The sequence below is a fragment of the Cyprinodon variegatus genome, unplaced genomic scaffold, assembly GCF_000732505.1.
Source record: "Cyprinodon variegatus isolate N-32 unplaced genomic scaffold, C_variegatus-1.0 Scaffold597, whole genome shotgun sequence".
Lineage (NCBI taxonomy): Eukaryota > Metazoa > Chordata > Actinopteri > Cyprinodontiformes > Cyprinodontidae > Cyprinodon > Cyprinodon variegatus.
This window is the reverse complement of record NW_015151050.1, coordinates 413,674-430,555: the sequence shown is the minus strand read 5'-3', so window position 1 is coordinate 430,555 and position 16,882 is coordinate 413,674. Positions and strand designations below refer to the sequence as shown.

General features: G+C 36.2%; 1 protein-coding gene across 2 annotated transcripts in view; it reads left to right on the top strand.

Annotated features, from left to right (window-relative positions):
- The first annotated feature begins 243 nt into the window (after positions 1-243).
- sema5a (sema domain, seven thrombospondin repeats (type 1 and type 1-like), transmembrane domain (TM) and short cytoplasmic domain, (semaphorin) 5A) overlaps positions 244-16,882 on the top strand; it is a 186,623-nt gene continuing 169,984 nt past the window's right edge. Inside the window, exon 1 of one of the 2 annotated variants that reach the window (XM_015392590.1) lies at positions 244-650. The gene's annotated coding sequence lies outside the window, so the exon portion shown is untranslated. The remainder of the gene's footprint in view (positions 651-16,882) is intronic. The other variant, XM_015392589.1, reaches the window with a different exon arrangement.

The following is a 16,882-nucleotide window of genomic DNA, read 5'->3' as shown; positions in this document are numbered from 1 at the left end:
CTTTTACTAGATTAAAAGTGGTATGGCTCTCAGTATGTCACAATAAAAGTCCAATTTAACAACTCTCCGTCAGGCAACTTGTTGATCCATAGCTGCGTGGTTTATAGTTATTTTCCCTCCACCTGCAGGACATCTGCGTCGCTGCCACGTCTCTCCTCCCCTGGACGCGCAAAGTGGGGGCGCAGCGCTCGGCTCACTAAAAGCGCTGCTCCTGAGCTGCGCAGCATTGTGGACACCACCAGCAGCAGCAGCTCATCTGGCTGTCTTTCCCTTTGCATCAGCAGCCATTACAGCTGACACATAAAACTTTTTTTTTGCGTTTTCAAGCTGCAAGTGTTTTTTTTTTTGTGTGTGTGTGTTGTTTTTACCTCTCCGTTACAGAGTGGAGGCATTCCTTGCGTGACAGTGGGTGTCCGATTACCAACCGTGTGCCGCGCGGCTGGGACCCGTCAAGGAGCGCTCCCTGCAGAGACAGAGGACGTTTTTATTCTTATTTCTAACGTGATCGACACTCTTAAAGACACACAAGCTCTAAGGATACTTCATCTCCAGCCTGCCTGTATTCTATGTTACCTCACCACTCTTCTCTCCGGGACAAGACACGCAGCTCAGCTCAATACTAGATGAACGGGAGTTGGACACTTTACTCGGTAAGAGACAAAATCAATGTTATCGTGCTGTAATACTTATTCTGCTTTTTTTTTATTATTATTTTTATTTTTTTTTTTAATATTGCGTTAAATGTAAAACATTTTCTAATGGAGATATGCAACACATTTCCAGCCAAAACACATCTAATGCCGTTATCTTTCTTATCACTAATGGATATTTGGATTTATTTCAGATGTATTGATTACATTCAGATGTATTGATTACATGAAGGTACCAGCTTAAATCACCAACAACTAAAATATTCAGTTTAAAAAGTTTTTTCCCCCCCATGCCACACATTTACTGGCCACTTGGTGGCGCTGACAGAGTGCTGTCGTCAGTATTAAACCCCTCTAACATCTTAATTCATAAATTGGAAGTCAATGGCACTGGTATGTGAAGTCAACTTAGTTTGATTTTATTTACATGGCACCATATTATAAGGAATGTTATCTCCAGGCATTTCACAGGACAAACGGGTCCAAACACTGCTGCATTAATTTCAAACTCAGTTTAAAACCTTCCAGGTAATTCATATATGTAATCCAACAATATTGCTACATTTAGATTTTTTCTGACTTTCTATCTTTGACTTTTCAACAGACCTTTTTCCAAGCAAGCGTCAAAGCATAGTTTAACCTTATTGTCTTTTCCCTTAATGTTTCTGTAAAGCCATGAAACTTAATAAGTGGCTTAAGAGATGTATTTAAATAATAATAAAAAAACAATCACAATAAATGATACAGAAATAAAAATAAAAGCTGTTTCTTTTAGTGTCAAGTTTCTATCTTTTAATAATTTTTACATACATTTATTTAGGCCATTCGCTTTTGTGTGCTTTGAGGGTCTTTCAGTGTTTAAAACCGCTGTTATTTAGCCATAAAATACTGCTAAAATAAAGATACAATCTATTGTTTGTAGCTATATATTTTGGTCTGTTTTTGCTGTCTAAAACCTACATTAACTTTATCAGTTAACTAAAAATATCAAATTAGTCGGTTTTGCTCTATGGAATATACATTAAATCATAATTTGATAAAATAAACCCCATTTAATTGCTTTGTGTAGGCTTAAGAGCATAGAGACAAAACTGAATTTATAGAAGAATATTAGTGCAAAGGAAATCCATGTGTTTTTTATACATTTGCAATAAATAGATTTCCACATGCCTAAAAGTTGTCAGATTCTAATGTTCCAGCAAGGAATCAGCCATAAAAGCGTTAAATTGTGGTTCTTTAAACTATTAAAAGTAGATCTTCAGAACTAAAGGATTATTCCAGCATTTCTTAGTTTGAGGAATGTGAAATGCTGTTTTTAAAAGCCTTGATGATACAGGCTTCAAAAACCCTCTGAGGGGATCAGCAAGGGTATGTTAAATTTGGAGAGATAATGCATGGGAATTACATCCATAGCTGCCCCATGGCTTTGTCCCTACAGCTGTGCTCATGCTCAACTTTTTAAACTGAATAAATATAACAATCTACCTTTGTATTTATACTCTATTATTATACTAAATTATTTTTTTTAGATCTCAGACACCCACTTTGTATTGATTCATCAGACAAAATAAAGTATAGAGCCTTCAGCAGGCTTCCTTTGCCTATTGAGTATTCTTTTGTGGCCGTTTTAATCATGGTATTAAGTTTGATAGGATGAACATTTTAATCTGATCTTAAAGGCTCAGGCTCATCAGTGTTTATCCTTGATCCCCTCTGTCAAATTGTGCTCAACAATAGAAAGTGAACCATGTCTGGAACTACTTCACTTCTTCTTACAACCCCCCCAAAATTCAACTAATAGGTAAATTCTGTGGTCCAGATTGGCCCCCATCACATTGTGTAGGGGTGTGTGTGTGTGTTTGTGCATAGTTGTTTGTCTGATGTTATCCTGTCTTGACCTGTAATGCACTGGTAGCCTGTGCAAGATGTACCCCCACTTGTGCCCAGTAATCGTTACGGATAGACAGACACCCTCCTACCCACCCCCACTACCCATATGGGATAAGCGGATTTAGACAAAGGGTAGTTGGATGAATGGATGTCTGAAAGGTAACCATATTTTTATTTAGTGTCAGGCCAGAATAAAGACTGAAAATTGTTATTAGTAAATCAAATTTTCTATTTATTTTGGAAATGGTTTTTAAAATCAGGATCTTTTTTCCACCATTGCACATATTGGGCATTTATAGTTGAAGGTGACATCAGTTCATCACTTTTTGTTCTTAGATGTGTGTGCTTATAGGTGACATACTATAAAATTATTTTCTATAAAACTGAGTAAATGGGAACTGTGAAGTGATTTTTAAAATTTTCACAAGCTTAAAGTTGTATAAAGCTAACAAACCAATTAGTATCAATATAGTAATCCATTGACTAGATTATGGCACATTTATGAATAGTAAAAGTTACCTTACTTTACAGCTTGCTAAGTGGCTGCATATTCCTTTGTTTAGCAAAGAATATTGGTTGACTAACAGCAGTGATATTTGCATTGTGATGACAGTTTGCCTTAGCACTGACACCAGCAAAAACACAGCAATTAGCCTTAGCCAGCGCAAACTCTGTGATGAAAGTGACCCCAGTGGTTTCAGCAGCCCACTGTGTAGCTATGGTAACCCAAAGAAAGACAAGCCAATTGTTGTTGACCTTTGTGATCCCCCATCTCAACGGGGGTCCGAGCCCTCTGAGAGTGAGAGTAAAAGGCATAATCATGCACATGTAAACTAAACAGTCATTACCCTATGGCCCCAGAGCGCTTTTCTTTCAGAGCCTTTTGGTTACTTATTTATCTGACAACAACGAGGTGGAGTTTTAGGATCGCTGGTGACTGTGCATGCTTGCCTTTTCAAAGGATCTGTCTTTATTGGCTGAGAAATGCATGAAGAACTGATTTCAATGGGTTTCTCACAATGACTGATGTATTGTTCTTGTACAAGTAAACTTAGAGACTTAAACAATTGTTGAAATGGCTTACTGTTGTTTTCTGCTGGTTTATGGCCCCTCCTTGCCAAAGGGTATTTGTACATCACAGCCACTTTATCATCATCTAATCTCCCCCTTGTTTCTACTGACACTTTTGCTTTCAGGGCTGTGTGGACTCTGTATGTAATAAAGTTCCACAAAATGCCTTGCAAAACTTAAAAAAAATATCCTGCACCATAACAATGGCTATCTCACTAATGTATTTGGATAGGATTTTTGCCTGATAGAGCAACAGAAAGTAACAACAATCTGATAAAATGCAAAGTATGGAATGCATTTTTATTCAGCCTCCTAAGTCAGTACTTTGTAGAAAAATTTTTGAAGCTCAAAAAGACACAGATGGAGAGCAATCATACATATTAGTTTTTTTAAAATCTTACCACAGATTCTGCATTGGATTTACGTATAAGGATTTAGGCTAGGCCATTCTAACACATGAAAACGCTTTGATTTAACCGTCCCATTATAGCCCTGTCTATATGTTTACTACAGTTTTATTCTGCCTGTGTCTCTGCTCCACTCTTTACCCGCAATTATTTCAGTCCTAATTAGCAAAGGAGGTGTCTGCCTCACCTAGCTGAAAAACCCAGAGGTGCCTTTAGAAGCATGCACAGACCCTGCAATTAAAACCAGCTGAAAATACAAATTCAGTCTAAACAGTTGGAAGAGGAGTGTCAAACAACAGTTTTAACTGCTTCGCTATTTTTTTTGCATACAGATCTTTTCTCAATTTTTTTTCTTCAACAACAGTTGAGTCCATTATTGCAAATAAAAGCTATGTTTTACTTAATATGGTACATTTAAGTACACTTGTGCATATTATGGATAACTGTACTTATACATATTTATACATTTAGCAAGGCCTTCAAGAAAATACATTATCACAGTATGCAGCATAAAACATATTGGGCAATATCAAAGTTTACACAGCTCACATGCTCACACTGACCCTTATTCTGCTGGAGGTTTCTTTCTGTTAAAAGGGATTTTTCCTCTCCACTGTCGCTACAAGCATGCTTAGTGTGAGGGATTGCCTTAGAGTCAATGCAATCAGGCAGTTTTCTGTGGACATAAAACTTTGAACCAATCTGGCTGTATGATCTGGTAGAATTGTCTCTGTAAAGTGCCTTGAGATGACATGTGTTATGAATTGGCACTATATAAATAACCTAAATTCAATAAATATTTGGATACTATGGATTTTTTGCTTGTTTAGTATCTTGTTGATATAGTATGGTCTGTGTAGATTGAAATAATCTGGCTCTGGTGTATTTCAAAAAATAAAACCAGGCTGATTATTTTTTTTATTTTATTTTTTTGTGGATTGTGCACCTTGAGTTGTACAGTGGAAGGCAGTGTAAACACTCTTATTGATTATAATGGGTGCATACTTAATATGGAGTTTGTACCAGAGATGGAGGCAGTATAAATTACTGTTTGTCTTTTGCAGCCCCTAAAAGGCTCTCTTCTAAGATGGCTTTATACTTATGTCCCTTTTTCATCTACCTTCCTTATTGCCGCTTGATACTGCTGCCACTGGGATAATAAAAAAATATAGACATCAGGTCATTGTTAATAGAAAATACTTTTGGTACAATTCTATGAACTCAGATCCAGGACCACTGAGGGATGTAGGCTGAGGAAAGGATTTAGCCTCTCAAGGTAAAGGTGATGTTTAAATGGGGTTAGAGTATTACCATATTTTTTTGTGACTATACAATGACAAAATGTGAAAAGGTCACTGGTATTTAGCTTTGTATTTAGCACATCTTGTGAGTTTGGATACCTTCCTGATCTTTTTTTCCCACATAAAGAAGAAAGTTGCCACTGTGTCAGCAAACATTTTTCACCTCCTTTCATTTCTTCTATTGTCTGTCATCTAGAGAGATGGTGTGGTGTTTCTATGGCAACTCTTAAGATTTCCCACAGTGAGTTCGAGAGCCCGTCCATCACAAAGCAAATGAAAGTTTGTCATTCACTACTCATCTAAGTGCCGCAATGTTTCCTTAAGAGGCGGAGAGAAAGTTATAACATGGCAGTAACAGTGCCTGCTGTTTATCCACACACCCTACATGACACTGCAGTTAGAACCAGATGTATACGTATACACAGGCTTGTCACCTTTTTCCTTAACACTACCAAATTCTAAAAAAAATATATCTAACTGACTGAAGAACATAAAAACATTATCTAATATAGTGACATACAATTTCTGTCAAATTTTGCAAAAGAAAAACAAAACAGGAAAACCTAAATCTTAAGTATTAGACAGTGAAGGGGAAAAAAGGTAAATGCAACTGTATACAGTGCATTTTGATGTCTTGATTGATTTAATTGATCTCACAGTGGAGAAATGAACTGTTTTGTCTCAGCTGTACATTAATATTATTCCAGCCCTGTCTATCTGGGTCTGTCCTTATTGTTTTGATGTTTGCGTAATAAATACATGTTTTGTGAAGTTATAAAAGAAAGGAGTTTCAGAATCTTAGATGGTACTAACATGATGAAAAGTTATCATTTATTAGACAAACATGCACACAGCGCTCTCTGTTAGACAGGGGTAGGCACTGTAATTTCACACTGCATGTTAACATCAAAATCAGCACAAGAGGAGGTGTAGCAAATGATTGTTCTTAAAAGATAGAAAAAGAAAGATGCAGGCAGTTCATAAATCATTTTAGAACCAACATTATTACCCCAGCCAATGAGGTGATGTTTGTATGTCTGTGTCTCTGTCTGTCCATCTGTGTCTGGGATAAATTAAAAAGTTAAGAATGGATTTTAATGAAATTTGTACCAAAGATGTACCTCGATCTAATGAGTAATCCATAAACTTTTGGTGATGATCCACATCATTATCAGGATTCAGGGATTTTTTAAAGAATTCCATATCCTTGGCAGCAGTGAATTTTGTAAGCTTCAGCAAGTATTATACTGAAGACAAAAACACAAGAAAGGTGAGCAATGCCTTGCTTGAAGCCTCGATCTGCTGATCAAACAAGAATGCAGAGTGCAGAAGGTGAGGACAGAACAGACACCAGAGGCTGCAGGTACAAGCTTTGCCTTGTTTATAAACTTATGAAAGGATTTTAGGGAAATAATTACCAAAGATGCACCTCATGTTAGGGAACAATTCATTAAAATTTGGTAATGTTCCAGAACATGTATGAGTTTTAGCTATAGTTGTAAGTCACAATATGGAGCAAAATTTGCTGCTTTGAAGAGGACTGCAATCTAAGAGTGTTTTTCTAGTTTCTACTGCTTTTTGGTCTGACACAAAATGTCGGTGATTTTGAGTGAAACATCTAGTTCTCATTTCCATATGTCATAGGGAATTATCTCCACTCAGTCAGCCTGTTCCTTGCCAACACTGTTAAACTGCATTGGCTATGTCTTCTTTCTCCAATATAACTTGAGCTCAAATGGCAAAAGTAGTCTGTATTTTAACCATGACATGAGCACAGAGGCAAAAATGGGGAGACTCTATTTGGGTCACGATTAAATAATCCCCAAAGCCTCTTTTTGCACTGGGGGATCAGGCTGTAAGGATGTCTGAAAGGTTAAAACGGAGATGGATTCAGACTTTAGTGATGAGAAAAGTGGGGATTTTAAATGTTTTTCACTTTTATCAGCAGTTTTGGAATAGTGAAGAAGTATAGGTGAAGAAGTAAGGCAGGGAGAGGGGTTTGAGGCATAATGAGTCAGGGGGAGGGGGGGGAGAGGTGAAAAGAGGATTTAAAATGAGAGAATGATGCTTTGCCATCCTTTGTCTATTGACTGACTGGGAACTCTTGAGCTGTTTGGATGGTGAATTGAGTCATGCACATGCAGACTCACAGAGGGGTTAATGCATGCTTTTTATGCCTTATGTTTCTTTCCTCTCCGGGATGTCACCCTCTAGTAATTCTTCGAAAGATGAACCACTTTTAAGGGGGAAAGAGAGGATCATTTGATAGTGGAGCTCAGCTCGTATAATTCTCCTTTTGTGAGAGCATCTACGTTCACCTCAGAGGTGAGAATAAAACTGGACTGCCTCCTGTGAGACTTTAACACTCTTTGCTATGTATAGGCATAACCAAATTAGCAGCCAGCTATTACTAAAGCAGGAGCTCAGCTTGAGTTTGCTTTAGGTTTTTTGTTCTATCAGCAGGAGGCAGTCATAAAGATTTTTTAATGATCTTTAAAGGAGATGCTCTGATATAAAATTTCTAGCTTTTGATCCTGACACCAAACTTAAGTGCCGATATTTTCCATTTAGATCACTTTTTAAAAGCGTAATAGTTGGGTTTTTCCTGGTACTGTAAATGTGTGTGTGTGTGTGTGTGTGTGTGTGTGTGTGTGTGTATAAATGTGCTATATCTCACAAGATATCCCTTATTGCTTCTAAAAAAGCAGAAAATTAAACCCATTTGTGTCACTACTTTGTGTATTTATCATAGATATCTACTTAAGTATAGTTCTCTGTTTGAGAACTATACTTTTTTTTTATTAGTTTAAAACAAGTAATAAAAGTATTAATGATTAATGCTGATATTGTATTAGGTCTTGTATTTGGTCTCCTTCAGCACTCAAAGCTGCAATATCAGTATCAGAAATTGAAAGGTTTGTATTGGGAAACCTAAACTAATGGCCTCTGGATATGGGAGTCCCACACTCTTGCTTACCCAAAATCAGCAGTACAGTCTTTGACAATAGATTGATCACCAACACCAAATATCAAGAAATATGAAACCCTAGAATTACATCAGTTTTCCTCATGCTAAAATTGATTGAATCTGTACCTTTTATGTCTCATTGGTATTGGACCATTTTATTTTTATCTTATTTGAGTGCATCATTGTTTACATTTTTTTTAATGTGATATATTTAAAGCTTGCACAGTGATGCGTTGTTGTGGTAACACCAGCAACCAGAAAAGTTCTAATTTGATTAGTGTAAGACTATTAGTGCAGAAAATTCTTTAAGATACACCAAATTTAAACATTTATCCATGCTTTGAAATATTACAAAGGGCTTATCGGAGCAATATCCTGAAAAAATAAATTTCTAGATTATCCTTTACCAAGCAAATGAATGAGAAAATGAAATCAGAGCATGCTAAATTCCCTTATCCAGGCTTATGCAAAGGGTTTTTGATAACATCGAAAATATAAAACAGCCTACTACATGCACTTCAGCTTGGCAAAAAAAATAGAGATTCTAAGGGGGATGAGAGGAGAGATATGAAGGCAAAAAGATAAGAACTTTGGTTTCCTAGACTAAAAGAGGAAATATCTGATTTTTGAATGGAAAAATAAAGGGCAGGAGTGAGAAAATCGAGGAGATAGATATAGCGCGTGATAAGTAGACACAAGGAGAAATGTTCTTCAGAGAAATTATTGTACATGGGGCATTTCTCATCAGGCTCCTATGTTGTAGGTCCCTGGATGTGTTGGTCAGTTGAATTCAGCTGCCAGTGGAAGAGGACCTCAGGGAGGGATGGGGAAGGCATAAGCAGGACATGAGAGAGAGAGAAATATCAATTTTCTGTATGCTAACTCAACAAGATATTCCCAGGTTTCCACACACCAACTGTCAACTCCAGTAAATGTACTTGCTTGGATTTATTCCCCTGACTATCTGAAATGACCCTCAGGTGCTTTGCAGACTATTTTTCCGGTTTGGACTTTACCCCTCAGGCTTTTGAAAATAGTGCAGATTTGAACTTTCTTGCTCATTCTTGGTTTTTCTTGAATTGAGATATATTTTGTATTTCTTAGAAACTTTCAGCTTACACACCACGATCAAATTAAGGATTAAAACCAATTTAGTTCTCCTCAGTGCATAATGAGACATTCATAAACATTCTTGCCCTTTGAATGTTTTTTTAATGTTTTATATCTTGGTAAATACAAAAGTCAATGCATTTCAATGGGACTGTATTTGATGGGCAAATCCAAAGCATTACAATTATTGTGGAAAGATTCATGCTTTTTAACTTTCTTTACAAACAAAAAAATTAACTTTTTTCAAATGTGATATTCATTTGTATTCAGCACCCTGTACTCTGTACTTATCCATTATTGATAATTTCCTTCAGAAGTCAGCAAGGTGCTACATGGAGTCCATGTATACTGTATATAATTTGATTTGTGTATGAGTAAAATTTCCTTTGGAGGCTTTAGAGCTGACAAAAGTGTGTTACGGATCAAGTAGAAAAATGGAGACCAGGCAACCCGACAGTCAAATGTATAAATAAATCTATCAATTATTTCTTTTTAGACAATGCAGTAAACTTAAAAATTTTATTTTTACAAACATTTTGCATAGATAATTATATTATTATTACATTATATGTATAATTTAGTGCATATGTCTGAAAAGAGGTGTGAAGGAATGTTGGATGGAGTTGGATGGAGCTAAAAGCAGGGCAACTCTAAAAGAAAGCCATTTAAAAGCATGCAAAAGACTTTAGACTGGAATAACAGCCCTGAACAGAGAGCCAGTGCCATGACAACGTGCTTTAAATCAAAGTGTTAGAATGTCCAGAAGTTAGGACATTCATCCAATGGATAGTCTTAAGCAAAATGTATCGCTATAAATGTTGTGGAGAAATACACATTTTACAATTTATTACTAAAGAATCTTCAAAATAGTAACATTTTCATCCTGCTTCGCAGTTATGTGGTATGTTGTGTTGCCATTGCAAGGCAGCATAGCTTCAGCTAAGATATATTTAAAATCAAGAACTGAGTTTAAGCTGTCACATTTTTACATTTCTTTAAAGTATTTTCCGCAAAAGGTTATGCAATATACTTTTTGCTGGAGGTTAAACATGTCAAATGCAGTGACTATAAATAAGTTTGACTCATCCTGTGTAGAAAGTACAGAAAGATATTCTCCATATTCCCAGGTAATGCAATCCTGAAGTCATGCAAAGTTGGTGCACCAGTAGAAAGGTACAAAAAGTGCAAATATGTGAATCTGATGGGAATCTGAAACATGACTTTTTGTGAAAAGGGTAAATGTGAGGAAGCACGAGGTAGAATGCTCTGTTCTTTTTACCAGTTGATTTCCAGAACCTTTCCTGCAATCACAACACTCCCCAGACACGAGACTCTCAAGTCATGCTTTTTTGCCAGACTGTGCTCAGCACCAGAATGATTGTGTGGTCTGGTGACTCCGAGACACAATGCTGCCTCAGTTCTAAAGGTGAAACCACAACGTTGATGTGTTGCCTGATCCAAACTGCCAACACTGGATAATAAAGTGTTCATTATTCCCTCTAAATATCCTTTCAGTCTTCCTTAAATAAACAGACAGGGAAAATGACTTCCAGTCACAAAGTGTGTGGTTTTACACCAACATTGAGCTTCTTGTTCTCCACATTTATGCCTCACTAGACTTTGATTCATTTTTGTATGAGACAAAGTGGTCATTTTTGGCTGAAGACTGTTGTGCACAATTGGGAGTTTTGTTAAAGGTAATGCAGTGTTATGGGAAATTAAGTCTACCCAGGTTCTGTGTTGCAGTGATAAGGATATAAGCTGCTGCAGTAAACAATACAAGAACCCCTTAGGTATTGCTAGGAGGCCCTTTGTTTCTATAGACAATATGTGGTTGGTCAATGCAGTTTTGTCATTATGATGTTTTTTAAGACAAAACAAAGTTTATATTCTTGTGCTAGAGCTCTGCAGAAATGAGAACTGAGATCCTCTGGAGACATGAACTTTGATAAAATGTTATGCTGATAATTAATCAGGTCTTGTTTTGCTGTGTTAGTAAGGTTATTTAAATTATACACATGACAATTCAAAAATAGATCATAATGAAGAAATTAAAACACCATGAACTCCCAGGTATTATTGGAAATGTATCGAAGTTAACATATTTTTATAGCTTTTAAAAAACTTAAAAGGGATTAAACTTTTTGTACTATTTAAAGTAAATTTTTCACCCATTTTTTCATATGTTTTTAGTCGTGGAGGATTTTGCATTTTATAATTGCTTCTTTCAACAGAGTTTTACCTTTTTTTCTGGGCTATGGAGTGCACCTTACTATAAGCCACACCGGTTTGTTTGTTTGTTTTTTTACTCGAAACATAGTTATATAAGCAACACCAGGGATTAAGCTGCTGGATTATGTCCTGGATCGTCCGCACCCAAACCTGTTAGGGGCACTTCGCATGTTGCCCATACAGTATGGACAATGAAGAATGCTAGCTCCTGTTAGCTTGTTGGCTCGCAGCAGTAAGAGTTTCTAATGAAGGATGGGGCTTTGTCAGCTCTTTATTACAGCTCTGCAGGAGTTGAGCCCACTCTCTTCATTTGACAGCTTTAATAAGTCAAATAATCGTCAAAATGCGTAAATGTGGGACATTTGTTCTTTGTGTTGCCTGTTGTAAGCATATGCTTGTGCTTAATAAAAATTAGCCCCTTCTTCTTCGATTTCTGATTTTGACTTCCACCCCCTGGCGGTTAGGTAAAAGGCACACTTTTTTTTTTTTTTTTATACAAATTTTGATGCATATCTGCTTCCATATTTACATTTTGCCCTTTTTTATAACTCTGTACAGAACAGGCTTTTTTACTCTTAATTTTTACACAGCAGCTCTTACTTCACTTGAGTTACACATGGCAGTTTTGCCGCAAAATCATCAGCCACCCACCACCATGTTTTAGAGTGCTTTATGCATTTGAGGTGTGCTACAGTCAGACACCCTGTTGCTGCACAAGACTGTTCAGAAGGTTTCTGTTTTGCTCCCAAACAGAACATGCATTTTTAAGATAATCACTTCAGCCAAAAACTAATATTGTAAGATTGAACTATTGAACTCTGATAAACTTAATAGTTTCATATGGTTCTATAGAGTACAGAACTTTCCAGTACAGTCAAAATGATGAACTATTTATCTTCCACACCAGAACCACAGACAATGTCTTTTGTTACTGTTATCGATTTGATAAATTCTTGAATGCCTTAAACCAGCAAACTGCCCAAGCTTTTGCTATCATATCAGTGCTCACAGACAATGATGACTTACTGGTCTCTTCCATTACATAGAGCAATGCATTCACATCGACATATCAGCATTTTTAGTTGCCAGCTGTTTGTCCGTTTGTAACTCCTATTTTGTAATCACATGGCATTGTTTCCCTGTCCCCTGTTATTCCACTTAAACATGGAGGAGAATGCCTGTACTTTAAAGTCTCTGAGGTTACAATTAACATTTAGGAACATCTGGAGTGCAGTGCATGTGTCTGTCTTTTTCTTTGATGATTAATGCCTATTTGGTTGTTTTGGACCTTATTGATGTGTTTATCAGTTGATGGTAAAATGCCATCCTTTCTGGCAGGCAGAGTAATATGTCTGATGGGCTGTTCATCTTACTGCATCAACTGTGAGAATGTAAAGTTTGGATATAGGTTTAGTGTAAGACAAAAATTTACAAATAAAGTCATGTAACACATTTCTTGAAAATCAAGAAGATAGCTGTTTAGCAGTTTAAAAAGTACATAAAAACATTGATTTTGCAATTATAAATGCTTCCACATGGATAATCAATATCAATATTTATCAAGGGGACTTTGATTCACTAATACTGAAATGACCTTTGCACTAAAAACAGTATTGAAAAGTACTAAATATAGTTATAATTTTTAATATAGGCTTAAACACGTTAACAGACCTGTTAACTAAGGGACAACTTATTAACTTACTGAAAGTTTAAAGACCAATATAGAAGAAATATAGTTATTTACAAATGAAAACAGGAAACTGTGTGCATTTTTATATTATCTGCTTCTTAGATTTACTTGTATTGAATTTGAGCTATTTTGTCATAGAAATAATGTATTTAACCATTAAATAACTTTTTTGTTCATTAGTGATGGTTTGTTTCTTTATATATTAGAAGTGTTGATAGATACATCTTTATAATAGTTTCAAATGATAAAAAAACAACAACAAAAACAGTCATACAAGTCTTGCAGTATTTTTTTGTTTGTGTGTGTTATGTTGTTTTGGGGAAGCTTTACAGCCTGCAGCATCTCCCAGAGTTGGAAAAAAATCATTTCAGAAAGAGAAACAGAGTTTGCTAGATGGGGAGCATAATGAAATCAGCATTCAGAGTGAGTGCATGCAGAATAACTTTAATGCAATATATTCTTATGGGACAATGCATATTAACGTAACAGTACTACTGTAAAATATGGCCAAAAGGTAATTTTTTATTCCTGTTTGTTGGCCAGATGTAACAAGGCTGAATAAAATTGTTACACAGCAAATTAATACATAGCAACAGCATTAAAACCATACACTACACATATTATGTAGTATAGGCACAGGATAATAGTAAGAACAAACTAGTAATAGAAATTTGATGCAGAGCAGATATGGTAGATACATGTAACAGCAATATAGAGGGTTAAAAGTAATTTATAAAATTCATTAAAGACTTCAGTAATTTTATATTTAAGTAATCATGTATATATAGGAGGCACACACATCTGTTTATTTCACACACAGCTCAAATGCCTGTGTGAGAACTCCAGGGGGTCAGCAGGTCGCCCTTCCACTGAATGGAAAGTCTCCTCTTTCACATTCTCATAATGGTTTTGCTCCAGCTTGTTGACCTCAGCCTGAACCTATTCACTTAAATACTGACCACCAACTTTCTCTCTGCACTGTTATAGATATTCAGGTATGCTTAGTAGAAGTATTTTTGCAGGAAAGCTCAGAATTTGGAAGTTTTTCAGACTTTATCGTTAAAATGGATCACTAAAAGAGAAGAAAAACTACTTTAACATCTATAGTGATTGACTGGCATCATTAAGGGAAAGTTGTTTATATAGGAAATTTTGTTGCTGGAAACTTGCACAGTTTTTGACTTAAAACCTCTGCAGAACTTTTCAGAGAGCCATAGTGTAGGGAAAAAAAACTCCTACGCAGAATATCCTTCTCCTTTGGCTTGCCCTCTTCACAGCATGGTATTGTTGTGCTCTTGTTGTCATTAAAAATAGACCTATGCCCTTATGAAACCAGTGCCCTATAGCATCCTGATATATTTTGTACTCCACACTAGTCCCTCAGGACCTTCTATGTGGAAAAGTACTCAGCTTACTGTTATGATTTAGGGCAAGGGGGATTCTTTCCTGTAGCCTTAGATTAGAAGTAAAACACTTTATGAAACAAAGACTGATGGAATGGCAGTTGTGCAACTCACTCTGTTTCTTTAATATGTATGCAGGAAAATAAAAAGAATAAGAGTTTCAGTTAGGGTTGTCACGATACTAAACTTTTCAACTTGATACCAAGTAAAATATTTGATACTCGATGTCATTTTCGTTACCACAAGGATAAAAATAAAGACTCCAAAATTCAACAGAATTTTTTTCATTAATAAACAAAATACAATAAATAGATAAATAAATACAATAAACAATATTTTGAGGTTGCATGCTGTGTACAATATTAAGCAAGCTTGATAAAAAACTTACAAAATTAAAATTAAGTGTTCCTTCCTTGGCTATGCTTTGCACACATAACATTGACACTAGCCAAACCAGTTAAAAAACAAAAATAATTCTCAGCAGCTGCACCTGTTACACAAAAAAGTCTGAAACCGATAAATGCACAGAATTATTCAATCACACAGTGTTCAGAAAGTGCATTTTCCTCTATTCTGCTCCTAAGATGAATGACTGTTTAGGTGCCACTGTTGGTAGCACTGTATCGATACTTTTGAAAATGAGTATTGTATCCGTATACAACTTTTCAGTATCGACACTTTTTTGAGTATCGACACTTTTGACAACCCTAGTTTCAGTTACTCCTTTGTTTTCCGTTCATTAAAAATAGGGACAGTGTAACATTTATTTTATTTTTCAAAGAAATATTTTTGATGTGAATAAAATGTTTGATAAAAATTTACAACCGGCACTCAATTCACTGGCCTAAGTTTTTCAAGTTTTAAAGGTTTAACTCAACATGTTAAAGTAAATGGCTGATTACATTCAGTCCTTCAACCATCTCTTTTTCTGTTTTTATTGCTGTTGTGGGAATTGATGGCATTCAGCGTTCCCACTGAGCTTTGTACAAGCTGCAAAATTTAATCAAGTGCTAGCAAACGAATAAAAATAAAAGCTGCTAACAAATATCACATTTTTCACAGATCTATATTTAGGCAAAGCATATATTTACTAAAAAGAAAGGTCAAGGGAGTTGAGACCAGAGTACCTTGGTGTTTATTTTAAGTATTGTATGTAAGCAGCAATGTAAAAAAAAACAACCATGGAAGTTTTATTTTTGCCTCACCGGCTGGACTATAATTTAACAACAAGCCTGATTAGGTGTCAGTCTGTCACTCAAATACCCGTGCACACTTACATGCGCTTTGTTATTCAAATGAATGAGAATTGACAGAATGATTGATGCTGATTATTTGCTTGAAAGGACAACAATTTAGACTGAGGTTGATGTCTGTACGCCACAACAAATTCTCTAACAGGAAAGATTTTCTTGAAACTATACCAGGCAGCAAAGCAAGAAAAACTGAAACTGATCAAAGCACATATAGGATTTGTGAGTTGTGTTAAGGAGTTAGAGAAAAAGCACACCTGGAGGCCACGTGTGCATTATCCCGCCCACCCCCACTAGGAAAAACTCCAAAGTCATCATTATAGCTAAGGGTGAAGGGGATCATTAAGTCATTATTTATGTGCTCACTGCTGTTTTATCACCTCCAGACGCAGTCTCGCGTCGCAGACACCCACACTCTCAGCCCCAGAAGAATAACATAATTGTTCAAGGTAGCCCAAGGTGTTGTGTCTAAGAGAAAACGTGCGCATAGCATTTGCAGCGCACATTCAGCCGTATATTTTTTGTTCCAAACCCTCCCTCCCTTCCCAATTGGGCTTGTTGGCACCCCATTTGGTTTATTTACACATTGCTCAGAGGAACCCCCACATTTGCTCCAGTTTGAGGTACACAGAAGCAGATCAGGAAGTTTTTATAGGCAGTTTCCCCTTAAGAATAGTTATAATTTGCAGGATGCACTGAGTTGAAAGAATGTCGCAAACAGAACACTTGTGCCTCTACTCAATCAATTTAGTAATTTTTGCATTTTTCTTCTAAAACCTGTTAAAGCATGTTGAGCATTGTGGGGATGTTGAATAACTTGATTTATTTCAAGGTGAACATGTTATTTTTTTGACAGGGTGAACCTGAATCAGTTTATGCCTGTTCTGGTGTAATTCTACCTAGATGTGGA